This window comes from Ambystoma mexicanum, chromosome 8 (genome assembly GCF_040938575.1).
Source record: "Ambystoma mexicanum isolate Mex_15411 chromosome 8, UKY_AmexF1_1, whole genome shotgun sequence".
In the NCBI taxonomy this organism is placed as follows: Eukaryota; Metazoa; Chordata; class Amphibia; order Caudata; family Ambystomatidae; genus Ambystoma; species Ambystoma mexicanum.
Genome location: NC_090929.1, coordinates 912,336,195 through 912,360,090, shown reverse-complemented (window position 1 = coordinate 912,360,090; position 23,896 = coordinate 912,336,195). Strand labels below are relative to the sequence as shown.

The 23,896-nt window shown below is 45.9% G+C and overlaps 1 long non-coding RNA gene across 1 annotated transcript in view; it reads left to right on the top strand.

Annotated features, from left to right (window-relative positions):
* LOC138472573 (uncharacterized) overlaps positions 1-21,628 on the top strand; it is a 200,716-nt gene extending 179,088 nt beyond the window's left edge. Inside the window, exon 3 of the long non-coding RNA XR_011268642.1 lies at positions 21,110-21,628. This is a non-coding gene — a long non-coding RNA (uncharacterized lncRNA). The remainder of the gene's footprint in view (positions 1-21,109) is intronic.
* The last annotated feature ends 2,268 nt before the right edge of the window (positions 21,629-23,896 follow it).

Below are 23,896 nucleotides of genomic sequence, written 5' to 3'. Positions count from 1 at the left end.
ACCCTTGTCGTGAGCAGAAAGCCGTCTTCCATTCGTCTCCCTCTCGTATGCGTATGAGGTTGTATGCACCCCGTAGATCCAATTTGGTGTAAATTGTGGCATGAGTAAGTTTGTCCAACAACGGGGTAATAAGGGGAATAGGATAGTGGTTTTTTACTGTGATGGCGTTCAAACGCCTGTAATCAATGCAGGGACGGAGATCCCCTTCCTTCTTTGGCACAAAGAAGATGGGACTTGCAGCTGGAGAGGTTGATGGGCGAATATGACCTAGACGCAGAGCCTGCTGTATGTAATCCTGAAGGACTCGCTCCTCTGTTTGGGTTAAGGAGTATATCCGCCCCTTTGGGATAGAGACGTCTGGGATTAGATCAATGGGGCAGTCGTAAGATCGATGTGGAGGAAGGCCTTCTGCAGAGCCTTTGTCAAACACTGCCCGGAATTCATAATACTCAGGAGGTATGTTATTTGTGACCGCCCCTATCATGTGTGAGTCTGGGGAATCGGACCTGTCTTCTATGCCTAATGAAGCGACTATCCCTAGGATGTCTGCGGGACTGGAAACCTGAGGTGCCTCAAGCAGGCAGTAGTATTGACATGTTTCGGATTCAAAGAGTACCTGACCTGTACCCCAGTTAATCAAAGGATTATGCCTCTTTAACCAAGGAATGCCCAGGATAACACCAAACTGAGGCGTAGCTATGAGGTCAAAAGACATGGTCTCTCTATGGACTTCCTGTATGACTAGTTCCAAAGGGGCTGTCTGGTGTAAGATCGGTCCAGAGGTTAATGACGTCCCATCTACTGCATGAACTGGTTCGGGGTGTTTCTTTTGGACCAGAGGTAAGTTTAGAGCATTGGCTAGCGCTATGTCTATAAAGCAACCAGTAGCACCAGAGTCGATCACTATTTGTATTGCATGGGAAACTCCTGCAACTAGGTTTAAGGAAGCTTGCACCACCACAGGTCGAACGGGACCAAAAGCAAGGTCAGAGGTATTAGGTATAGGACTCGCCCCAACCCCTGATCTCAAGGGCGAGTCTTCGGAAAACCCGGAGCTTTGTTTCTTGGTCGACGGGGACACTCCTTTACAAAGTGCCCATTGAGTCCGCAGTAGTAGCAAGCGTTGTCTGCCCTCCTGCGCTCCCGTTCGGCATGTGTGATAGGACTGCGTACCCCGCCGATCTGCATGGGTTCAGGTAAGGTGCTAGACGAGGTTGAAGGCGAGCTCTGGGATATCCCTGCTTCCCCCTTACGTTCTGCCCGTCTGGCGTCGATTTGCAAGGTTAAATCTACCAGATCAAGATAAAGTGAGGGAAGGGAGGGCACTACAGACAAAGCATCCTTCATGGAACCACACAGACCCCGATAATAGATCACTGCCTTCTTATTCTCTGGCCATGAAGTCTCGGTGGCGAGTTGATTAAACTTGGTAATATACTCAATGAGAGTAGATCGACCTTGAGTGAGATCTAAGAGCTCCATGTCTCTGGATTGGGCTTTATATCTAGTGTCAAAAACCTTAGCCATTTCTTGAGTCAATATATCGAAATCGTACAGAGCGGGATGATTACTCTCCAAAAACGGATTGGCCCATGTGGCTGCTACACCCGACAAATGGGAGAGTAGAAAAGCCGCTTTAGAGACTGGGTCAGAGAAAGCTTGAGGTCGGCATAAGAAATGCAGTTTGCACTGATTTATAAAAGTGCGATATTTCAAAGGATCTTCCTCTCAGGGGCTGCTAGAGGAAATGGAGTCTGAACCACCACAGACGGGACTGGCAAAGTAAGTGGAGTGATGGGGGCGTTATGAGATGAGGCAGCATCGCCGAACTCGGCGTCAGCAGGTAAGGGATGTCGGGTGCTTGGCATGGCATCAAGACGATGGTTCAGTGCAGTGGTGGCAGAGGCTAACTCAGTGCGGAGGGCAGTGGTAGCAACTGCCATATCTGTCCTAAGCGATGTCACTGCTTGCATTAAAGCAGTCACAGGGTCCCCGGCTGAAACATCCATAACTAGATGACCATAAGGCTTCACAGTCTGTTCTGACTTGATGGGTCCGACTTGATGGTCGTGCAGTTATAAAATGCCTCCGTCCCCAAGTACCGCTCGAGCAGAATACAAACACTGCCCGAGCAATCTTTGAGGCCACAGGAAGGAGTGTTGTCGTCGGCCTGGTATTGAGAACGCCGGAAGGACCCCTGATCGCTATAAGGCAAAAGGTTATAATCAGGGAAATACTCTATAATGGCAATGGGCAATTGATAGGAAGAGTTAAACAAAATGCAGTGACACCAGCTTACCTAATGGAGATGGAATGTAGGTAGAGAACCTACGCAGGGAAATCCACGGCAAGCCGGAATGGTGTAATAGGCACTCCTTCCCAGTACCTTGTGGAGTGAGGCAAGATCTGTAGCAAGGCTTGAAGCAATCCGAAGGTTGCAAAACAGAAGGGCAATCCAATAGCAAGTCCAGAGTATAACAGGGGTCAGATGTCCAGAAAATCAGAGAGCACGCCAAAATCCAAGGGTAATCCAATAGCAAATCCGAAAAGAGTTCCAAGGTCGAAGCAAACAAGAGCAAGGGCAATGCGTGACAGTCCTCCATAGACGTTGAAGTAGCTGTGAAGCAAAGAGTCTTGTTTGCCGGCCTCTTTTGAAGGGGCGAGCGGTATCACGTGACGTATCACGTGGCTGCTCGCGTACGTTGCATGGAGCGCAACGTGGCCAGTGATTGGAGCTGCCGGCACTTCCTGGTATTCTGACGTTGCCGGCTGTGCAAGAGGCGCCATGGCAGACGCCAACGCGGAAAAGGGCGAAACGAGGCAGATCCGCCCAACATGGTATTCCGCCTGCCGTGTTTTCCCTGCTGGTGGTGTCAACGGGAAATACTACGGCGAGAGGCGCCTGAGGAGGAGAGATGTGAAGAGGGAAAGGCCGTGTGAGAGGGCGTGACAGTATCACAACCTCTGGTTCCCAACATATAGGCAACATAGGGGCAGAGCTTCTGGTAGGGGCTTTTGATTCTTCCTCTACACTCCCCCCTCTGGGTGATTCATCGACCACTCTCTCATCAATCTTCACATCAAGACATCCTCGTCTGAAGAAATGCTTCTTTGGAGTCCATATCTATACGACTCCTTTCAGCCATTCTGGTGATTTCACATGCTCATCAACACTCCAGGTCATAAGACTGCATTGCCCATTGGGACTGCAGTAAAGCCATCTTCCCACCTACTTCTTGTGGTTCTTCGGGTACAGGAACTTCGTTCCCTCAGGTGCATGAATACTGGCATTTACGTAGTCTCTGATTTCTTTATCTGTTAGCTCTTTAGGTTCGAATCCTGATTCAACATCATTCACAATATTCATCCCCACTGCTTTCTTTGCAGTCTTCTTGCATTGTGTGATTATTATCCTGATGACGCAGAACTCAAACATGATCATCACCAACAGGACTCCAAGGAACTGGACAATGTTCGCCATCCATTGTGGAACCCATGAGAAAATTGACGCGAACCAACTGTCGTCAGCAATGTCTTCCACTTTGTCTTCCATCTTGACGTGTAGGTTTATCAGCATCGTTATGGCCTCTGTCAAGGTGCCATTCTCAGCATCATGAGAAGGTATGAATGTGCAACATGATTCTCCAATTTTGGCACAAACACCTCCATCCATAGCAGTAACCGTATCCAAGACATATCTGTTCTGTAGAGTCATTAGTTGCATGGCTCTTAGCTCCTCCTTGATAGCATTAAATCCCTTTATGGTGGGGTTGATCATCTGCAGAAGCTCCCATCTGGTTATCTGTAACCATTTGGTATTTGCCATTGTCTGAATCCCAGACATAAAGATAATCAATTTAGCTGAGAAATAATGTTCTCTCTTCATTCGATTTAGGAGTTCAGCAGATCTCTTTTTCCTCAGGTGTGAATCTGCTTTAGAAAACTCTTGAATATTCAGATCACTTTTTGGAATCACCAATGCTGAAACATGAATGATCACAATGGAACATAGTCCTCCCCTGTCTCTGGGCAGCTTCATGTATGCTCTGGATCCACAGGCCCAGTAGTTATCCATTATCTCTACTGTGCGCGTCCTTCATTCCTAGTACATCAAAGATTCAAACGCACTGTTGATTCTCTCTGACTTTTCTTGTGCCATTATTGCTGAAACATAGTTCTGCACTGGGCAAAGGCACTATCTTCAATGGGCCTCCTTTGTCTTCAACCCAAGTCAGACACTTTACAAGTCTCAGCCAGAGAGGTTTGCATCCATTTTCCAGTCATTCAATAACTGGCTTGTGATGACCAGTTACTGCCACAGCTCTGCACACAACTATGCCTTCTTCCCAGCTGTCTGGAGAAAGTACTGTTTCCCAGATTCGCATCTGGCTTCTTTCCTTGCAGCTTTGAACTTTCTCATCAGTCTTTCCTGGCAGTTGAGCTTCCTGTTTATCTCCCTTCTGATTCCAGCTCCCTTCATGCCAGGTTGTTCATATCTTATCACATGATGTCTGGGGTGTGCTCTTTCTCTTGTCTTTAAGTCTTGAACATAGTCATCTTCATCTGGGGCTGACCATTCCATCACCCCTACCAAGAATGCTGTTCGACCCTGGAACTGACCTCTTGTATGACAGTGCACAATGTGAGTGACTCAATGAGCTGTTTGAACATCTATTTCAATGGCTATGAATATCTTAGACTTTCCCATAGCATTGGGCAGCAGTGCACATACATAGCTATCCTCCATAGAAGAACTTTTTCCCACTTCTTTCATGCGCTCATACCACATGTTGTTCCCCAAATGCACTGTACTGTCTAAATAATAATTTAATTCATAATCCTCCTCCCTCGCACTTCTCTTAGGTCTCTTTCTTGCCAGATGAGCTCATATAAGCAACTCATTAAACACATCATTATACATTCTCACTACTTGGGGAATCATAAGGGCACTTGTCAGAGAAATTGGTGCCTTCACATGAGCTACTGGGGTAGGAACAATCACATAAGGCCTTGGCCTTCTTACAGTGTCTAGTTCTGCAAAAGTAACTGGAGGGAGAAGGATTAACGGAACTCCTTCCCTTTTGGAACCGTTAAAGAAAACAGTGTGGAACAATAGAAACAGAAAAACAATAATGGATGCTGAACAGGCATAGATTATGCACCAATACACTAGGCTCCACCATCGATGTGTCTCCACACGTCGTTGACTCTGCTCACTTTCTGGAACTGCAATATGCTCTATAGACCACATGATTGCCTGTAATTGCTTTTAAGGAAGGAAAAACTCATTTTATTCAGGAAATCTTGTTAGATGCTCCGGTAGTTGTCAAATTTGGCTTATGATCTTTGCAAGCAATAAGCTGATTGCTGGACAGTTTATAGGATCTCACATAAACACATAAGAGTTAGTGTTTCATCAAACACTTGAAGCGAATAGTAAAAGTTCATGAAAAGTAATTTGTGGGCATCTTCGTTAGATAGGACCATGTGTGTACGGAAAGATGTTCAGGTAATAGTCTGATCTGCTCTATAATTGCTGCCAATAATCGTCTAATCATCGAGCCATTTTTAGGTTCATGGACAAAAGCATGTATATCAGTGCTCGTCCCAACAAGAGCAGGGAAAGCTCCGAGTATAAATATGAAGACAGCAAGAAGTTGTCTGTGTTTGTCAACATATGACAGCACGATGGGCACCTCCAAAGAGAAACTCAGTGAGAAACAAGTCAGGGAACTGCTCCCTCTTCCAGTCGTCGAACAGAAAGTCTAAATCAGGAATTTTTCATTTACTCCAGAATTCCACAGTCCCATGTCTGCAAACTCCTGTGGCTCAAGAAGAGTAACTTTCTCACTCCTTGCTAGCAGCTACAAAGAGTGTCCCAGGGGAGCCACAGTCCAAATGTACACTTTCATCTGTCTACTGGACAGTCTTTGCGTCCCTCTTCCTCGTCAGCGATCGAGTCAGCACGTGCTGAACTTCTTCTCCTTGACTTGCTTCTGAATGGGTTGGGCGTGCGTCAGCCTCTCCAGCATAGATTTTCACATAGCCTAGGTGTATCCAAGTTCGTCTCACTAGGACCTTGACTGCTGATGGAGCAATGTCCTCCACAACGAACGGGCAGCTAAATCTGGGCTTGTGCCACTTTCTTGTGAAATTCCTTATTAGAAACTTATCTCCAGCAAATAGTTTAGGTACACATAGGGCCTCATTATGAGGCTTGCGCTCCTGTAATAAACGGTGCCAGTATGGGACAGGCACCGTTCATTACGGGATGCGCAATTACAAGGTTCCCTTTGCAGGACCATGTAAGGACACCTGGTAAAACCAGGCGTCCTTTCCAGGTAGCGCGAGGGGAAGAGGGAGGTAATAACGGGCCATTTATAATGTGCCCGTTATTACCTGCCTCCCATTCCCATTGAGCCCTAAGGGCGCTCAATGTGAGTGGGGATAGGTTCCTGCAAGGAAGAATTACCCAGTAAATCCTCATTGCAGGAACCCGGTATTGGAGCCCGGTATGGAGGCAGCCATGGCGCTAATAGCACCATGGCTACCTCCGTACTTGTAATGAGGCCCATAGTCTCTCAGGTCCAGTTGCTGTATGGTCTTCATCTGTCTTCTGAGATCAACATCCCGTCCGCTTGACTTGATCTGAAATGACAGAGATACTAGTGGTCATACATTTTAAGAACTTACGTAACTCATTTCCTGACAATTCTGCAGTTGTCTGGGCATCACTCCTAGTCCTAGATGGAGTAGTCAGAGGCGTTCACATTCGCTTCCCTGTGACTAGTTTGTGGGGTGTGAGGTGGTGGTCAGAGCCAGGCTTATTTCTTAATGCATATACTGCAAGGGGCAGCCAATGCAGATACTCCTTCTTCAGGGTCAGTTTCAACTTTGCTATTCTCTCCTTCAGCAGACTGTTGAGTCTCTCACATTTCCCATTTGCTTACGGGTGATAAGCAGAAGAAAACGTGTGTTTAATGCTAAGCAATAAGCTATTCTGTTCAAATACCTCTCACAAAATGGGGGCTATTATCTGATCTCAATACCTCACATACTCCCCATCTAGGAAATACTTCTGGGATTTAGAACTTTTCAGTGCAAGTGACATCAGGATGTGTGCATGGACCAGCCTCAATCCATCTTGAAAACGGGCACACTACCACTATCATATACCTGTATCCATTACAAATGTGCAGCATATCAACATAATCGATGTGTAAATGCTGAAAAGGACCATTTGGTCTAGGAATTACTCCTCTGAATATTCAGAGTGTGTGCCCAGTAGTAAACTTTTGACATATGATGCGATACGAACCAGTCCTCCGTAATGGTTGCTGCAAGGCTCTCCCTAGTGACATGTGCAGGGTAGTGTAGCTGTTCTAACGCCACCCTTAATAATGCTACAGGCATCACTGGTTTACCAGTGCTGTCTTGTCACCGCAGTGCTTCAGAAGGGGATAAAGAACACCCCCTCCATGTCCACAGGTCTTTCTCTTCCTGTGGAGCTCCACCTTGAACCTCCATTAACTGCGTTTGTGACAAATGACTGAAGCTTTCATTCATAACTATTATTACAACCATTTCCTCTTTCACATCAGGAGTATCAAAACAAAAAATATCAGAAGAATACGCAACTCTTTTGGCCTCTTCATCTGTGGCTTGGTTTCCGCATGAAATAAAGTCACCTCTCTTAGTGTGTACTGCGTACTTAACTATTGCGATGGCTACCGGGTGTTGTAATGCTTCAATAAGACTGTCCAATAATGTGGTGTTTTGCACTGGAGTACTGTCTGCTCTGAGGTAGCCCCTCCTTTTCCAACATGCTAACCCTGCGTGCACGGTTGACGTCACATAGGCGGAGTCACTGTACACTGTAACTTCCTGCCCTGCGTGATTCCCGTGCATGACAATAAGCGCCACCAATTCTGCAGCCTGTGCTGAAAAATGAGACAGTAGTCTCGCACTTGCTACCACTTCAAATTCCACATTGGCTCTGTGTTTTACCACAGCTGAGCCTGAAAGACTTTCTCCATCTGTTTGATCAATTTTCGAAGAACCATCAATAAAGAGAACCTCCCCAGCTGCTAGAGCATTTTCCTTCACTCTCGGGATCTCATCATAGAATTCCTCATAGTTTGAGCAATCATGCACTTTCTCATCTACTGCCAGTGGTTCTGCTACAAACGTGGCATGGTTCACCATTTTACACCTGACTGTTTTGATCGCTGGATTCAATATAACCACCTCATAAGCAGAAGTGTACCCTTAGGTTTCTCTAAAACAGCAAACAGAGCATGCTAAACAAATAATGTCATGGAACAACCCATCACTATGCTTGCAGATTTCTCGATAGCAAACACGGCTGCTGCCAACAATTGTTCACAAGGGAAGTGACCACTCATAACTGGGTCCAGAATCCCACTGTAATATGCTAAGGGTTTGTACCCCAATGCAGTTCTATGTGTGAGTAGTGCTGTCATGACTGTCCCATTCGTATGTGAAAATAAAACAAACTCCTCAGAATAATTGGCAATTCCTAAAACTGGAGCTGTTCAAATTGCCTTTTTAGTTCATCAAACCCTTCCTCAGTTTCCTCAGACCATTCAATTTTTTCCTTATTCACCTGTGCCTTTTTCAGGGCTTGGAAAAAAGGTTTTGTGTGTGAACTATAATCAAAAACCCATGCTCCAACATAATTACAAAGTCCTAAAAACTGTTGCATTTGCTTTATCATGTGCGGTTTTGACATTTTCAAGATCGCCTCAGCTCTTTCAGGTGTAACTTTCTTTCCATCATGCGAGATTAACTGCCTATGTACAACACCTCTTCCTGACAGTACTGCAATTTCTCTTATACCTTGTATCCTTTGTCTGCTAAAATAATCATTAGCTGAATCGAGTCTTATCTGCACTCTTCTTCTGTTGTGCTACAGACCAAAATATCATCTACGTATTGCAGCACAATGCTTGGCAAATAAATAATGCTTAGGTCCATCTGCAGGACCCTATTGAAAATCGATGGAGACTCACAATACCCTTGGGCAAACGTGTACTTTTCATCTTAGTCCGACGGAACGTAAATGACATAAGATCTTGGGAATCTTTATGCAAGGGGATTGAGAAAAAATGCATTTTTCATGTCAATCACCGTAAAATATTACGCTTCCGGGAGAATGCTAACCAAAATCATTGCCAGATTTTGAACTAGAGGAAACTCTGCCTCTACAATCTGGTTAATTGGTATCATATCCTGAATTCCATGACCCACCCTTGGATTCTTGATAGGATACAATGCAGTATTACATGGTGACTCTGACATCACTAAGATACCTTGTTCCATCATGGCCGATATAGTCTTGAAAATACTGTTGTCTGCCTCTCGAGACATGGGACACTGCCTTGCTTGAGGTAAATTTGCTCCTTGTTTCAATTTAATTTTAACTTTTACACCCCTTTTTACAAGCCTACATCATAAGGGCACGTAGTCCATAAGTAAATTGCCACTTTCTCCATATCCTCATCAAAAAATGCGGGACACTGCTGCACTATCATCATCTTCTGTGGAATCTCTCGTCTTTCTGTCCTGATCCAATACGTGATGCTCATTTTGAACACTACTTCGTCATTTGACGGGTCGTCTTTAAACATCTCCTCATCACTGACGTCAGTTTATCTATATCCTTCCCAATAGAAATAACTGTTCTCCAGGGCCTGCCCTCATCATCAAATCCTTCGAGCATGGCCAATTCCCCCTCGCACTATGGCTGCACTATGGCTGCCTGTAATTTCAAGGGAAGAACCTGTCTCCCCTCTTCATCCATAGGTATCTGTGGCCTGAACAGAAATTCATCAGGTATTCTCATAATCTTGCCCACTAAACCGGGTAACCACGTTAACAAAACACAAACCCCATAGTGAAAAACTTTGGGCTCTAACGGCATTCCTCACAGAGCTATCTGCCCAGTAAATGCCATGATAAATTCGCCCACATTTAAATAATGTATTCCTGTCATTGAACACACTATGCCTTCATCTGTGATGGAAATCGTCATATTTAGCTTTGTCATTAAATCTCTGCCCAGTATATTAACTGGTGTCTGCCTTGAATAAAAAGGGACAGACATATCACACTCTCCTACATAGACTGGCAATTTCTCAGTAAAAGGAACTCTACTTGTATCTCCACAGAACCATTGAGCATTCATGGCATTTCCCTCTCCTATACATGAGCGAGTTGCCCCAGTGTCTACTAAAAAATAAAAGGGAAACCCTCTGGGGAAGAAAACCCTTTGGCTCCTATCTTGCATGGGTACTGGTGGTCTCAGGTGCTCCGAAGATCGTGGTTCCAATTATGTCTGTCAGGATGCTCCCTCTGTAGTAGGTAATGGGATATAATGAGACAAGGATTAATGACAGTTCCTGGGGGTGGTCCAGTGCGGGAGGATCACCTGGGTGTGGGATCTTCAGGGAGTGGCAGTGGGGCCCCAGATGGTGAGACGCAATATCCCCTTCTCTGTAACACCTTTTTCCCCACCCTACCAGGTGGGTTATTTAGGAACTCTCCCCCTGCCTTTTTCAACACAAACACATTTTCAAACGGACAGCACGCTATGGAAGAAAACAGACTAATACCTAATGTGTCCCAATACAATGTCCAGTGAGGTCATGCAATTACTGACCATCACATACACCTGACTTCCATTAATCTACCCCACACAGATAAAAGGCAGAGCACAAGTGCACACTCTGAGTGAGGCAAAGCACACAAGGAAACAGGAGTTTCGAGATGGCAGCTAAATGAGAGAAGAAAGACGGCATAACAGAAGGGGATCACAAGGAGGCGAAATTCCCTTGACCTTTTCGACAAGGAACCGTTGTATTCCAGATCCCTCGAGAATAGAAAGCGTAAGACCAGGAAACCAGTCGGAAGAATCCAGCATTGTGTGTCAGAGATACCCAGGGTCCTCCCGCGTCGATAATCAAGGTGGGGCAAAGCAGCAGCTGCTGCAGTACCGTCCTTGGCTCCAAGAACAAAGCAACGTCAGTGAAATCAACACAGCTGGTAAATTGGGGAGACCGATACAAGACCGGTTTGTGTTGAAGCCAAGGTTGCAAGTAGTAACATTATATGGTGAGCATAGGAATGAACATTGCTAAAACGTGTGTTATAGGAGACGCAAGTAAAGTTGAACTGTTGATGAGTGATTGAACTTTAAAAGCAGGGTATCCGGCTGAGAAGTGGCAAAAGTGAAAGTGAGAAAAGGTTGATATCATGAATAGAATGAATAATTGCGAATCAAAGTGGTCCTGCGATGGGTAGAGCAAAATCGTGCGCACAGTCGAAAGTCTTTGATTTTGTTGAAGTATAGAAAGTTTGGAAAAGTAGATGAATTTGGTCCGAGTCCAGCGGAGGGAGACCAATTGAAGGTTTTGTGTTAAAGTGGGCCTGAGCCCGGCATAGGGGGGCCCGGGGTGAAAAGTAAATCATACGAGAAGTTGCACATGTGAAATCCTAAGAAGAAAGGAACTTTAATGTTTGTTGTGTTTCATCAGGCCCTCTGAAATAAGAGACAGTGGGCCTGATTACGACCCAGGCGCTAAGTGAAAAACGATGGCGGTAAATGATTACCGCCATCGTTTTCCGCTAGGTCCGATCATGAGCCGTGACTGTTAACTACGATGCCATTAGCGGCATCGTAGTTAACACTGCCGCTAACTGCACCAAGGACGCGCGCACGCGAGATCCCACACTGTAATTACCGGCATGGCGCAAAGGTACGCGAATGCCAACCCAAGCGGACATGCACCTAACACCATCACCCAGCCCGTTAAGTACCTTACCGCCATGGTGCTAATTACGCCATCGCGAACCAACCGTAAAGGGCCATGTAAAGTGAATCCAGCTGCCACAGGTGCACAGAATCAGCACAGGTGGAGGCAATACAGACTCAGGAAGTACAAAAAGAGCACACCCAACCCCTTCCCACACCCAGTCACACTCCACAATGATACCAATAGGACTAGCAATGTTGGGGCTGGAGGACCTGATAGCAATGCAAGTGCTACAACTTCAAATACAACAACAACAACAACAACAACAACAAGAGGCTGCACAGAGGAGACGCAGGAGGAGAAGGAGGGCAAGGCAGGGCCAGCAAGCCCCACCAGCACAGCCAGTGGCACCATGCAGGCAGCCCCCAATACCACGCATCAGAGCCAGTCCATTCACCCTCACCGCTGAGCAGATCCACACCCTGTACCGACTGGACCGGAACACCATCACCACCATTGTGGACATGATACACAACGACATCGTCAGCATGATTGAAACACCCACCGCCATCCCCCCCTACTGAAGGTAGTGTCCGTGCTCCACTTCCTGGCCACAGGCACCTACCAGCACACAGTGGGGCACTTGCATGGCATATCACAACCACTATTCTCACGTACACTGATCCAAGTGCTGGATGCCCTCCTCAAGCACACAGATGACCACATCTCATTGCCACGGTCTGCCCAGGAGATTGCTAACACCAAAGTGGGTTTCCATGCACTAGCTGGCATACCTGGTTGCATTGGTGCCATCGACTGCAGCCATGTGGAATTGTCGGTCCCACGTGCCATGGAGGTACCGTACCGCAACCGTAAACTATTTCACTCAATCAACGTGCAAATGGTCTGTGACTCCAACAGGATCTTCACACATTGTTGTGCCCAATTCCCCGGATCAACCCATGATTCAATGGTCCTGCGTAACTCCACAATACCACGCTACATGGAGCGACATGCAGGGCCAAGATCATGGCTACTCGGTGAGTCTCATGTCATGAGCATGTAAATGTGAAGTTGGTAGGTGATCGACGTACCAATGCATACTTCACCTGGCAGAAAGGGGGGGGGAATGATGCATACTTCACCTGGCAGAAAGGGGGGGGGGAATGATGCATACTTCACCTGGCAGAAAGGGGGGGGGATGATGCATACTTCACCTGGCAGAAAGGGGGGGGGAATGATGCATACTTCACCTGGCAGAAAGGGGGGGAATGATGCATACTTCACATGGCAGAAAGGGGGGGGAGGTGCATACTTCACCTGGCTGCGACTAGCAGTAGCCAGATCATACCCTGAGGCAGAATTTACGTCATCTGACACCTGTATACGTGATGCCTGACCTAAGCAGCCCTAACATGTGAATGAAGGTGTGTCCCAACCATGACACAACCATCTGCAAGTGCATTGTACAAAATGTGACCACATTGACTCCAACGAAATGCACCTACATGCACGTCACCAAACACCATCCACTGAAAGGCCTGTCCCCCATAACTGTGCCCAAAGGAGGCACATGATGGACTGGAACATCAATGCACCACAACACAGACAGCAAGGCCCACAAACTGTCCCTATTGACATCAGTATTGTTCACTGGGGTCATAATGAGGCAGACAGCAATGTTGCGATCATGTGAGCGTTAACCTCACAGGACACGTGCCAGATCACCTAAAGATACAGCCTGAACGTACACAGTGGATGGGCGCTCACAAGGTACTTGCCCCCCCTGCATACATTGTGTTTTGGAATGCAAAACAGTACATGAGAGCCATGAACATATACCGGTTGCATAGTGTGAATCCATTAGCACAACTAAAAGTGATGCAAAGTTACAGTTGAATGCAAGGCATGGTGGCACGTCATGTTCAGAAATCAATCTCATCCCTGACACATACATTGTTGCCCACATACAGGTGATGCAGGCTATCCCCTGAAGAGGTGGCTTATTATACCAGTCCGGAACCCACAGAACCAGCATGAGGAGGACTTCAACCGTGCCCATGCACGTACCCGTGTGGTGATTGAGCAGGCTTTCGGCCTACTGAAGGCACGTTTCCGCTGCATCAGCAGGTCTGGAGGGGTACTCCAGTACCGCCATGGGAAGGTTGCGAAGATCGTCATGGCATGTGTCATGCTACACAATATGTGCGTCAGACGAAATGTGCCCCTGCCCCCTGATGCAGAACTGCAACCACCTGACGATGAGGATGAGGAGGGTGGGTATGTGGCAGCACCTCAAGGATGCAGCGATGCACAGGAGGGGCGTGAAATGCGTCAGAATCTCATTGACCAATGCTTCTAGCACACACGGCGGGTGTGTGTAACATGGAGACGGCACTTGGGGCACTGTGTGTGTCTGGGACATGCACACTGTGGACTGTACAACAATAAAGCACACATACGCAATGAGCAATGTCCACACATTGGATTTGTGCTAAACGATAAAGTGTATTATAATAGTGAAAAGGTATGACACACCAATTCCTCCCTCCTCCCTCCCCCCTGAACACCCCAACACACCCACTCCCCCCTAACCCCTCTCCCCTGAACACCCCAACACACCCACTCCCCCCTCCCCCCTGAACACCCCAACACACCCACTCCCCCCTCCCCTCCTCCCCCCTGAATACCCCAAAACACCCACTCCCCCCTCCCCCCTGGAATCCCTACGAAGCTGTGGTTCACTCTGTGCAGCAGTGTGTGATGTAGTTCTTCTCCACTGTCCGGGCACTAATGACAGTCCCCTCCCCTGGCCCCCGGGGCACCCCTGCACGTGCTGCGCAGGTTCCTCCCTGATCTGCGGATGGGGCTGCTCTGTGCCAAGCTGGTTGACGAGGAGGGTCCTGGCTGCACATTTGGACGGCTGTCCCGAATGGTCTGCACCAGTTCTGAGAGGACGTGCCGCACAGCGGCGAGTTCTGTGCAGATGTCCTTCGTGGAGGACTCAATGGCAGCCGTGACTCTGCAACGTGTTCATTGAGGAGGGTGGATAGATGCTGCTGCCGGGTGACAATATCATCCAGGGTCTGCTGGTTCCTCTGGCTCATGGCCAATGGCATTGGGCTGCTCACCTCCGGCAGCGGGGATGGGGTGGCTGGCCAATCCTCGGCCTCCAACTGCCCCTGTGTGGCATCCGCCTGCAGGAGGCTTAGGGATGTGTAGGGGGAATGTGGGTGGGCAGTGAGGCTTCCATTATCAATCTCCTCGATGCTCCGTGCCTCACTGTCGGAGGATGCTACTATGGCAGCAATTTCGCCAAGGGTGCTGCATGCAGCAGAGCCTGTCCCTTTGGTGGGCACAATGTGTGTCACGTGCGCTGCTGCTGCTGGTTCTGTGGTGACAGTTGTGGTGGCTGTCAGTGCCCTGTCCTCTTCCCCTGGCAGGGTTTGTGGCTGCTGGGGTGTTATCCTCGGGACGGCAGAGGTGGAGGCTTGCGGCCTACGCACAGTTGTCCTGGCCCTCCTGGTGACTGTGGAGGCAGTGGTGTCCTCATCCTGGAGGTCTGAATCAGAGCCTGTGGTGGAGCAAAGGAGGGAGAGTGTTATTGATGGGTCTGCGGACATTGTGCGTGCATTGTGACGAATGACATCTTATCAGTAGGTACATGCAGCACATTTGAGGCAGGGGCATACAGGTTGTCTGCCTTTTGTGTGGAAGTAGCATGGTGGTATGTGGGGGCCGGCAGTTAGGGTTTGCATGCTGCATGTGTACAGGGTGGATTTCGGATGTGTCTGTGGGCAGTCTCCTGCTGATGTGTTGCATTTGCACTATGGGGAAACATAGTACTTCACATGATTGGTCTTTGGTGATTTTTGCAAGGCTTGATTGGAGCCACCTACCTGCATCTCCTGATGTCGGGACTCCTCTCTCCATCCCTCCGACTCCTTGTATGCTCTCCATTCCAATGGTGGATGCACATATTTCCTCCCATGCTTGCAATTTGATGGGGGAATCACATCCACCCCCGGTTGCCGTGCCCAGGTTCCTATTCGCCGAGAGGATGCTCCTGACGCAGAGCCTCAGGTCGTCCCACCACTTTCTGCACTGCTGTGCGTTGCGGGGTACGCTCCCCACCGCACTGACACGCTGTGCCACCAGGGACCATATGGCCTTCTTTTTGGCTATTGCAGGCCTGGACATTTGCGTAGAGAAGACCACCGCAGCATTGTCCTGGAGGGTCTCAGCAAACATGGTTAGTTCCTCCCGGGAGAAGCGGTCCTGGCGCTGCCGATGGCATGATTTCTTAACAACTTTGGGCATTTTCAGATTGGTAATTGGGTGGGTTATGGGTTTGGACAGGTCTCAGGGTCGGATGTGGAATGGTTGGGGAGGATGGCAATGTATTGTGTTTTTAAAGATGGCCGCCGTGCTCTTTCCCGTTCCGCCGCGATGACGCTACTTCCGGTTCCGATTATTTACAGTCACCGCTAACTGCGGTGACCGCTAATTACGGTGACCGCTCACTACGGTCGCCGCTATGATGGGTGGCGGTCGTGCACCTTGCGCGGCGTACTATGCCAGTAGGGGCCGTTTTAGGGTCATTTACGCCATGGCGTAATTTACATTTCCGGCATGGCGTAATGCTCGTGCGCGATGGGTCGGAATGTGCCGCTCTTTAGGCCATCGGACCACGCCGTAAACGTTCATTACGCCATGCCGGTAATGTTCAATACTTACCGCCTGGTTCGTAATGAGGCCCAGTGTGCCTCATTACGAGGTTGGAGGTAGCCATGGCATTGTTAGCGCCATGGCTGCCTCCAAACTCGTTCCGATTCTGCCCTGGTGAATGGAGCAATTACCGGTCCATTCCAAGGTTGGCGGGACCAGTAATTCCCCATTCACCAGGGCCATTCCCCATTCCCATTTGAGCCCCCACAGGGCTCAATGGGAATGGGGAAGGCGCTAATAACGGTACCGCAAATTGCAGTACCGTTATAAGCTCTAGAGTCCCTTTGCGGGTCCCGTCCTTAACACCTGAAAAAAACAGGCGTTAAGGAAGGACCTGCAAAGGGAACTCGTAGTAGGGTGGTAAGGGATTACCGGCACTGGTGCCCTTACCGGTGCCGGTAATCCCTTACCGCCCACCTCATAATGAGGCCCATTGAATGGCAAAGAGACTTTGGCACAGAAGGCCCTGATGTTGAGATTTCAAACTGCATCCTCGGGTTAGAGAAACCAGAGAGTGTGCTAAGCTCGAGTGTGCCGCCTTGTACAGTGCCAAACACGTGGGGAAAGGGAGCCAACAGCTTGAATATCCTGACATATCATTTTGTGAACACATTTCTTTTGCATAACATTGTTTCCCACACTATTTGTATTTAGAAATAAAGGATTGGCAATAGGTTTATTAGTATAGGTCATTTTATTTTGACAAGACCAAACTAGGACTGTGTTATTATTATTTGATGGTCATAGCTTGCTCCCATATTTAAATTAAGTATTAAATAGGTGTTTTGCAAACCCAATTGAAGCTCAATAAACACTGTTGAACTTTGATCACTTGTGTCTGTCTTACTGTTTGATACCATGCCTCCTTTACATTACCCACTGCGAACCCCTTAATAAGGTACCTGCTGACCCCATGACCAGGGATCGGTGGGGGCCCACCTCTAAAAATGTTTTTTCCAGGGGGTTGGCATACAAAGGTGTGAAGACCAATTCCCTACGGTGAAGCTTAAGGCTTAACTGTTGAGCCCAACTTTTAGATGGCACATGCCTCCCATGATTAGCATCTTTCTTAAACTAAATAGCCACAAAATTGGATTGAAAGATGCACCTAATGGGCGAAAGGAAGCTGAAATAGCTATTAGAATCCTACCCTCAAAGGAAGGTGGCGGACAAAAGTGCAATGGGTTTAATGGTCCGCACTCACTAGCAGCTTTCAAAATCATCGTCCAGTTACTTTATAATTTTTAAGCTTGCTCGACCCTTGCAGATCCACCTCCCACTTGCGTGTCTCCGAATGAACCGGCAGGTAAGTTCACATCAGGGAAAATTTCCATTTCCTAGAAATGTAATACTTACAAAATATTCTTTTCATAAAATATGGATATTATATTACTTATCCACCATTGACTTAAATCTAGGAGGAACAGGCTCCTTTTTGGCCCACAACTCCCTCTGTTGATGAGCAAAAAGTGGTGTCAGGGTTGCAACTCAGAATTTAATTTTCTCCTTACTTGCAGTGGATCAGTGCAAGTATGGGAAGACGAACTGGTGCGTAGCAATGAGGGTATATGCAAGAAGTTAAGTCAGAACACTACAGACTCCTAAAGTAATCACCTGTCCCAGGAGAGAAGAGAGCTAGCACCCGAACTAGAGAGAGGGGAAGAGAAAGAACCTGGACTTTCCATGAGATTCCAGGACATGTTCAATGCTACTCTCCCTAATCCTATACCTGGTTCAAGAGACTGGCACAGTGACATGGCTGCCTAGGTTAATCAACAGAAACATTTCGTGCACAGATGATGCACTGCAACATATAATGGCTAAGTACATTAAACAAAAAGCCATGTCAGAGACAGTTACTCAGGAATTAGCAGATCATCCTGTTCTGTTTCTCCCTTACATTCTGAGACATGTTGTCCTGCTCCAGTCTGCGAAAGAGCAAGCCAGGATAAGCTGCTCAGAGCTGACAAGTGACAAGTGGGTGGATCTGTTTTATGTCATTGAAGACAGTGTCCTAGATCTGGACTTGTATTGAACAACAAACATTTTGGGATTTATAGTCGTAGTTATCTTGTACATTGCACTATTTGAAATACCACTTTCTCTTAGTCTCCCTGACTAATACCTGAGCAGGTACTACCAATGTTCTGGGAATCGTTCAAAGAAATATTTTGTGATAACTTCATCATATGTAATGTTATGGCATGGGGATATCTTCAGTGCACCTCTGCCATTCTGCCGTTTGTACATGCATATAGTACTGACAATCTTCTCATGAGATCATTGAATAGTTGAACTGCAATGATCTGTCATGGTTTATATTGAGGTAGGTGAGGAGATAGTACTGACAAGCAGTCGAGCACCTCGAGCCTTTACCTAACTTCCTAGTCTGGATCTATGAGGGGTTTGTACTTGCAGAGTATCAAAGACCAAACAGCCCTTCTCATCACCTCCCAGTCTTGGTTCAGTAACGTGACAAGTGTGTTTCTGTGTGAGTTCCTGTCGCGTGGAGTTAGATATGAGGCTCGGGTGGGTATAGGGACCCCCATCTCCACCTCAGAGGAGCGTGGCAGTGGCGTTAGAGTGAGTTCATGTCTGTGGTGAGGGGATGTTTTTGGAACCCCTAGCACTAATTTGTTGCATAATTAGTGTGACTATGAAAGAGATTGCAGAATGGTAGACATTAGTAGTATATGGGGCCCCCTTTTGAAAGCAAAACAATTTTGACAGTTGGGCACGCCCCCTTTGGGTATTTAGCCCTGGCCCCTTTTGATAGGCCTTTGATATCAAATTGATATCAAATTGATATCAGATTTATATAAACGGCTATAAAGTGTGTTTGTGTGTTTTGATATAAAATGAATCTAAACTTTGTATTAAAATGATTTTAATATAACATTTATATTAATATGATTTTAATATGGGAGAGCATGTGTGCGCTGTTGCTTTGTCAAGGGCGTAGTGAGAAGTTAGCTGGTGAGTGTTAGGTGGTGGTGACGCGTTGATGATGTGGGAATGGGTTGGAGCTTTTATGGTATGACGTCATCATTTTAAAGCGATTTTATACGAGGTTGTTGTATATTTGATAACCCTTTGAATAATTTTATATAAACTTTATATCATTTTTATATAACGCTGGCAGGGATTTTGATAAGTACCTAAATAATGTTTGTATAACCTTTATGTTAGTTTTATATGAAGTGAATGTATAATTGTTAGGAGCTTGAAGAACGTTTATATAAACTTTACATATATTTTATATTTTTTTATATAAAGCTACCAAATTTTTTAAGAATGCTTGATATAAAATAGATTGAAAGGGCCGGTTTAAGGCTGTGATGGCATCAGGGGTGGGCTTTATTCCCCCGGATATACAGCTTTATTGTGATGGGTGGAAAACACAGCGCTTTTTTGAGCTAACCAAGGGCTATTCAGAAAACAAGAATTATGAACAGCTACAGCTGCGACAAGGGGAAAGCACCTCCAGGAAGTCCTGGGGGTTCTGAGGATAGTTATACACCATATTGTTTTATGGATAATGATGATCTGGAGATTGATCAGGACGTGTTGATGGATTGTGAGACTGAGGAGCTCTGTGCAAACATGACTGCACTTTCTGCTGACAACAAGCCACTGTTTAATGTTACGGCTATGGGTGAATCGATTATCGAGCAACCAACAGCGGTCAAAGTGGGCTCTGAAGACAGTGATTATGAATCTATGGCTTATCAGGCGGATGCAACGGCGATGCCAGAGATGGATTATGCCGTATTGCCCCATCAGACAAAAACGGGGGGTCATGCGCCCAGGGTATCGGACAGCATGCTATCTGGAAAGTATGTTTTCAAGCAAGCGTGTGTATTTTGTAGGGCATAAGAAGTAGCCGTAGCTGTATTTAAAACCATACCTATTTCTTTTGTTTACAGGATTTAACCGATAAAGTGGAAATCACAGAGGACAACCAGGATGTAGTTGAGACCATCAATATTTACTGTGTTTGCTGTTCAAACCAAATTAAAAACTCAGGGGCTTCTGAAAATGTCCTGTGTAATGCCTGTGTCTCACCAATGGAAACTGTTAGCGTTAAAAATGGTACGGTTATAGCGGCTGTGATCTGGATCGATATCATGGCTATCAAAGGTTTCACAACCTTTGTTGTGAAAACTTGTTTAAAACAACACTTTTAGAGATGGTGCTCAGGGCACAAAATTGATGACCCATGACAGGATGCTCACATATCTTTGGAAAAGGCTTAGACGGATAAGTTGCTATGTAAAATATGTCACATGCTGAGCTCTAAACACCTTGTTAAATTGATGCGCTTGACGCAGTCGCTAATACAGCTAAGGCCTGGGCATGGGGCAGAGCGATGTTTATCTAAAACACTGTGGGCTATACAAACAGCGAATAACTCCCTTTTGAAAATGAAGCAATTTAGACCGACTGCCCGATGTGTGTTAGAAGCATTATTGAGAAAACAGTTTGTAAATGGCGGGATAAAGTATATCAAATACAGTATGGTACAGCAATGTGCATGGAACCCTTTAAACTGACCTATGAGGACTGAGACTGTAGATGTTTTTATATGTATTTGCTCTTATTTGCAGGAAAAAAATGAACATCTGCTGAAAACTGATCAATTTAATGTGAAACCAGCTGTTGGATGTGTACAGAGGTTATTGCTGAATCTATTTAAAGAGCAGCTGGCTACTGTATGTCCAAGGCTGCTGTGTTATCTGGAAGCACCAACAGTGATATACAGAAGGAAATGCAACAATCTTTTATGCATCGCAAACACATGCGGCAACATCAATCACCAAATACTGGACAACTACTGCCAAAAGCATCACAAAGGAGGTCACATCAATTTAAGGTCGTCTGTCGGGCTCTCATTGCGAGTAAATGTGGCCAGCCTGCAACAAAGTTTACAATGCGTTAAAGGTTGTTTGACAGTGAACTTTATGAATTTCTGTCGACCATCTCTCCATTATGTATATCTGCTTATCAACACGGTGAAAGACAGTCTGTGTATGAAGTAATTGATGATACATTAAATTTGTATCCAAGAAGATCGTTGTGCAACATATGATAGCTCGAGTTATTTAATGTGAATAAAATCTGAATAAAAATGCATGTTATGAATAAAAATATGTTGTTTTATTAAGCCTGGTTGTGTCTTTTTATGTTGAGCAGGTACGGAGGGCAAACACATCCTGTATAAAACTGGCAGAAATATATGATGGCATAAAAATGTCAAGAGTTTATAACAACCTGTGAAAATAAAAAAGACAACATTTGAAAACAACAGAATTCTATAGCGCAATTAAAACTAGTCTCTGTAAAAGTTAATGGCCTCAAGCACAACATAGCATTATAGGTATGAACTAAATAAACTTTTAAAAGTGATGTGTTTTATTATGCATATACTAAACATGACCACGTAATAATGAAAAAGACCAGTTTTTGAATTGTAAAACTATTTTATTTATAAAAAAGATATACTTAATACAGAAAGGAAAAATACATGTGCAAAAACATTTAATTCAATGGAAAAAATAAACATGCAGATGCAAATATCCAAAATCTCAGACACTCAGATTAAGGGACATAGCACAATTACAACTACAGAAATGCTGTGAAAAAGTGTGGGGCTGGTAGAGGTTCTTGTCAAGTCCTGATTCTTCCTCACTCCCTTCCTCCTCACCTGTTTCTTCCAGTGGGTCTCCTCCTCGAATCTTCCTCTGTTTTCCGGTGTACTTTGTTTCTTGCCTTCCTTTCTTCTCCTTCTTTTGTAGTAAGTAAGGTCTCTCTCCTCAGGATGCCACCCTGTCGGCTGGGTAAACCCCAACATAGTGGCCCTCCAGGAGCAAGCCGAAAATATTACAGGGAAAAGCCTTTCAGCAGAAAAACCCTGAATGGTCTGATAGCTGATGTTGAGATTCGGAGTTGCGTACTTCCACTGCAGCCGAATAGCTCCGCACAGTCCCAGGAAGGAAGACGGCAAGCAGGGCTGCGGTAACAGTGATCCCGGTAAGGAGGAGCAAAGCAGACAGCAAGGTATGGCAAACTGGATACAGAAGGAATAGCGTAGAACAGGACGAGAAGAATCCAGGAAGGGAATGGCTCGAAAAATAGGGAAAGGAGGATCGGGTGCACAAATGAATGAGGATGATGAAATGAGGGAAGGAAGTGAAGAACAAAGGCATAGCGAAATGAAAGAAGACACCGTGCCGAGGCACAGAGCAGCGAGCGCACGTAGGGAAACAAGTGCAACATGCGTTGCTGCGGTAGGCATGTGTGTTTGTACGCGGCAGCGGCCATCATGGAAAAACGACTAGACCATTAATAGGAATTACGGCCTGAGCGTTATGGAACGGTTACCAGACATTTTGTCAAAAAAAAATGGTCGACAGGACATTTGGTCGAAACCATTTGGTCGAAAGACAAATGGTCACATTTTCTTTTATTTTTATTTTTTCTAAAAAACCCTTTTTTCCCTAAACTAAAACCTAAAAAATATATATATATATAAATAAAAAAAATTCGACCATTTGGTTTTCGACCAAATTCCGTCGACCAAATGTCTTTCGACCAAATGTCTTTCGACCAAATGTCCGGACACCTTATGGAACTAGTAATGGCACCACCACTTCCCCCATAGCTTCCAATAGGGCATCACAGTTCTACTTAAAATAGTTAATAGCCATAAGGGTGTGTCAACCCGTCTGCTGCCAGTGTTATTTTATTAAACACAATCCTGAGCATCTTTTGTGGAGTGATGGTGCTAATTTCCCACTGTTTAATCACGCACTATACACGGATGTGTAAGGATGATAGACTGTAGAGTGGTAGACGCAATTCCCTGCACAAAGGATTGCACTAGATCTTTTAAACTGTCGAAATGTATTTGGGTCATGTTATTAACATTTAACGTTATAACTTTTACTTTCATGTCGACAGTTCCTAGGGATGTGCTATAGGCCTATGATTTGGGCCCCCGCAGATATGAACTCCACAATGTACTTCATGAGCTTGCACAGAAGTCAGATTTCCAAGAAAATTGCCGGTAGACGGGTTGACATCCCTAGGGCAGCTGACAAAAATAATGCTATCGGTATCATGATACAGAACCCATTCTTGTAATTGCTCCATTACAGCAAACAGTTTTAAGTGGGCGTGAGCTGTTTTGAATGCCGCTATGAATATATTTGTGTTGTCTGAAGTTGTTGGATATTCCACAGCGTAGCACAAACACACAAGCAGTTTCATTGTCTATGAACTCGCAGCTGCTCACGTCATAAGAATTATCAAATAGATAGGCGTGAAGCACATCGAGGTCTGTAATGATGGTTGTATTGGGCAAATGAACTCTTTGCGCAAACTTACCCCACACC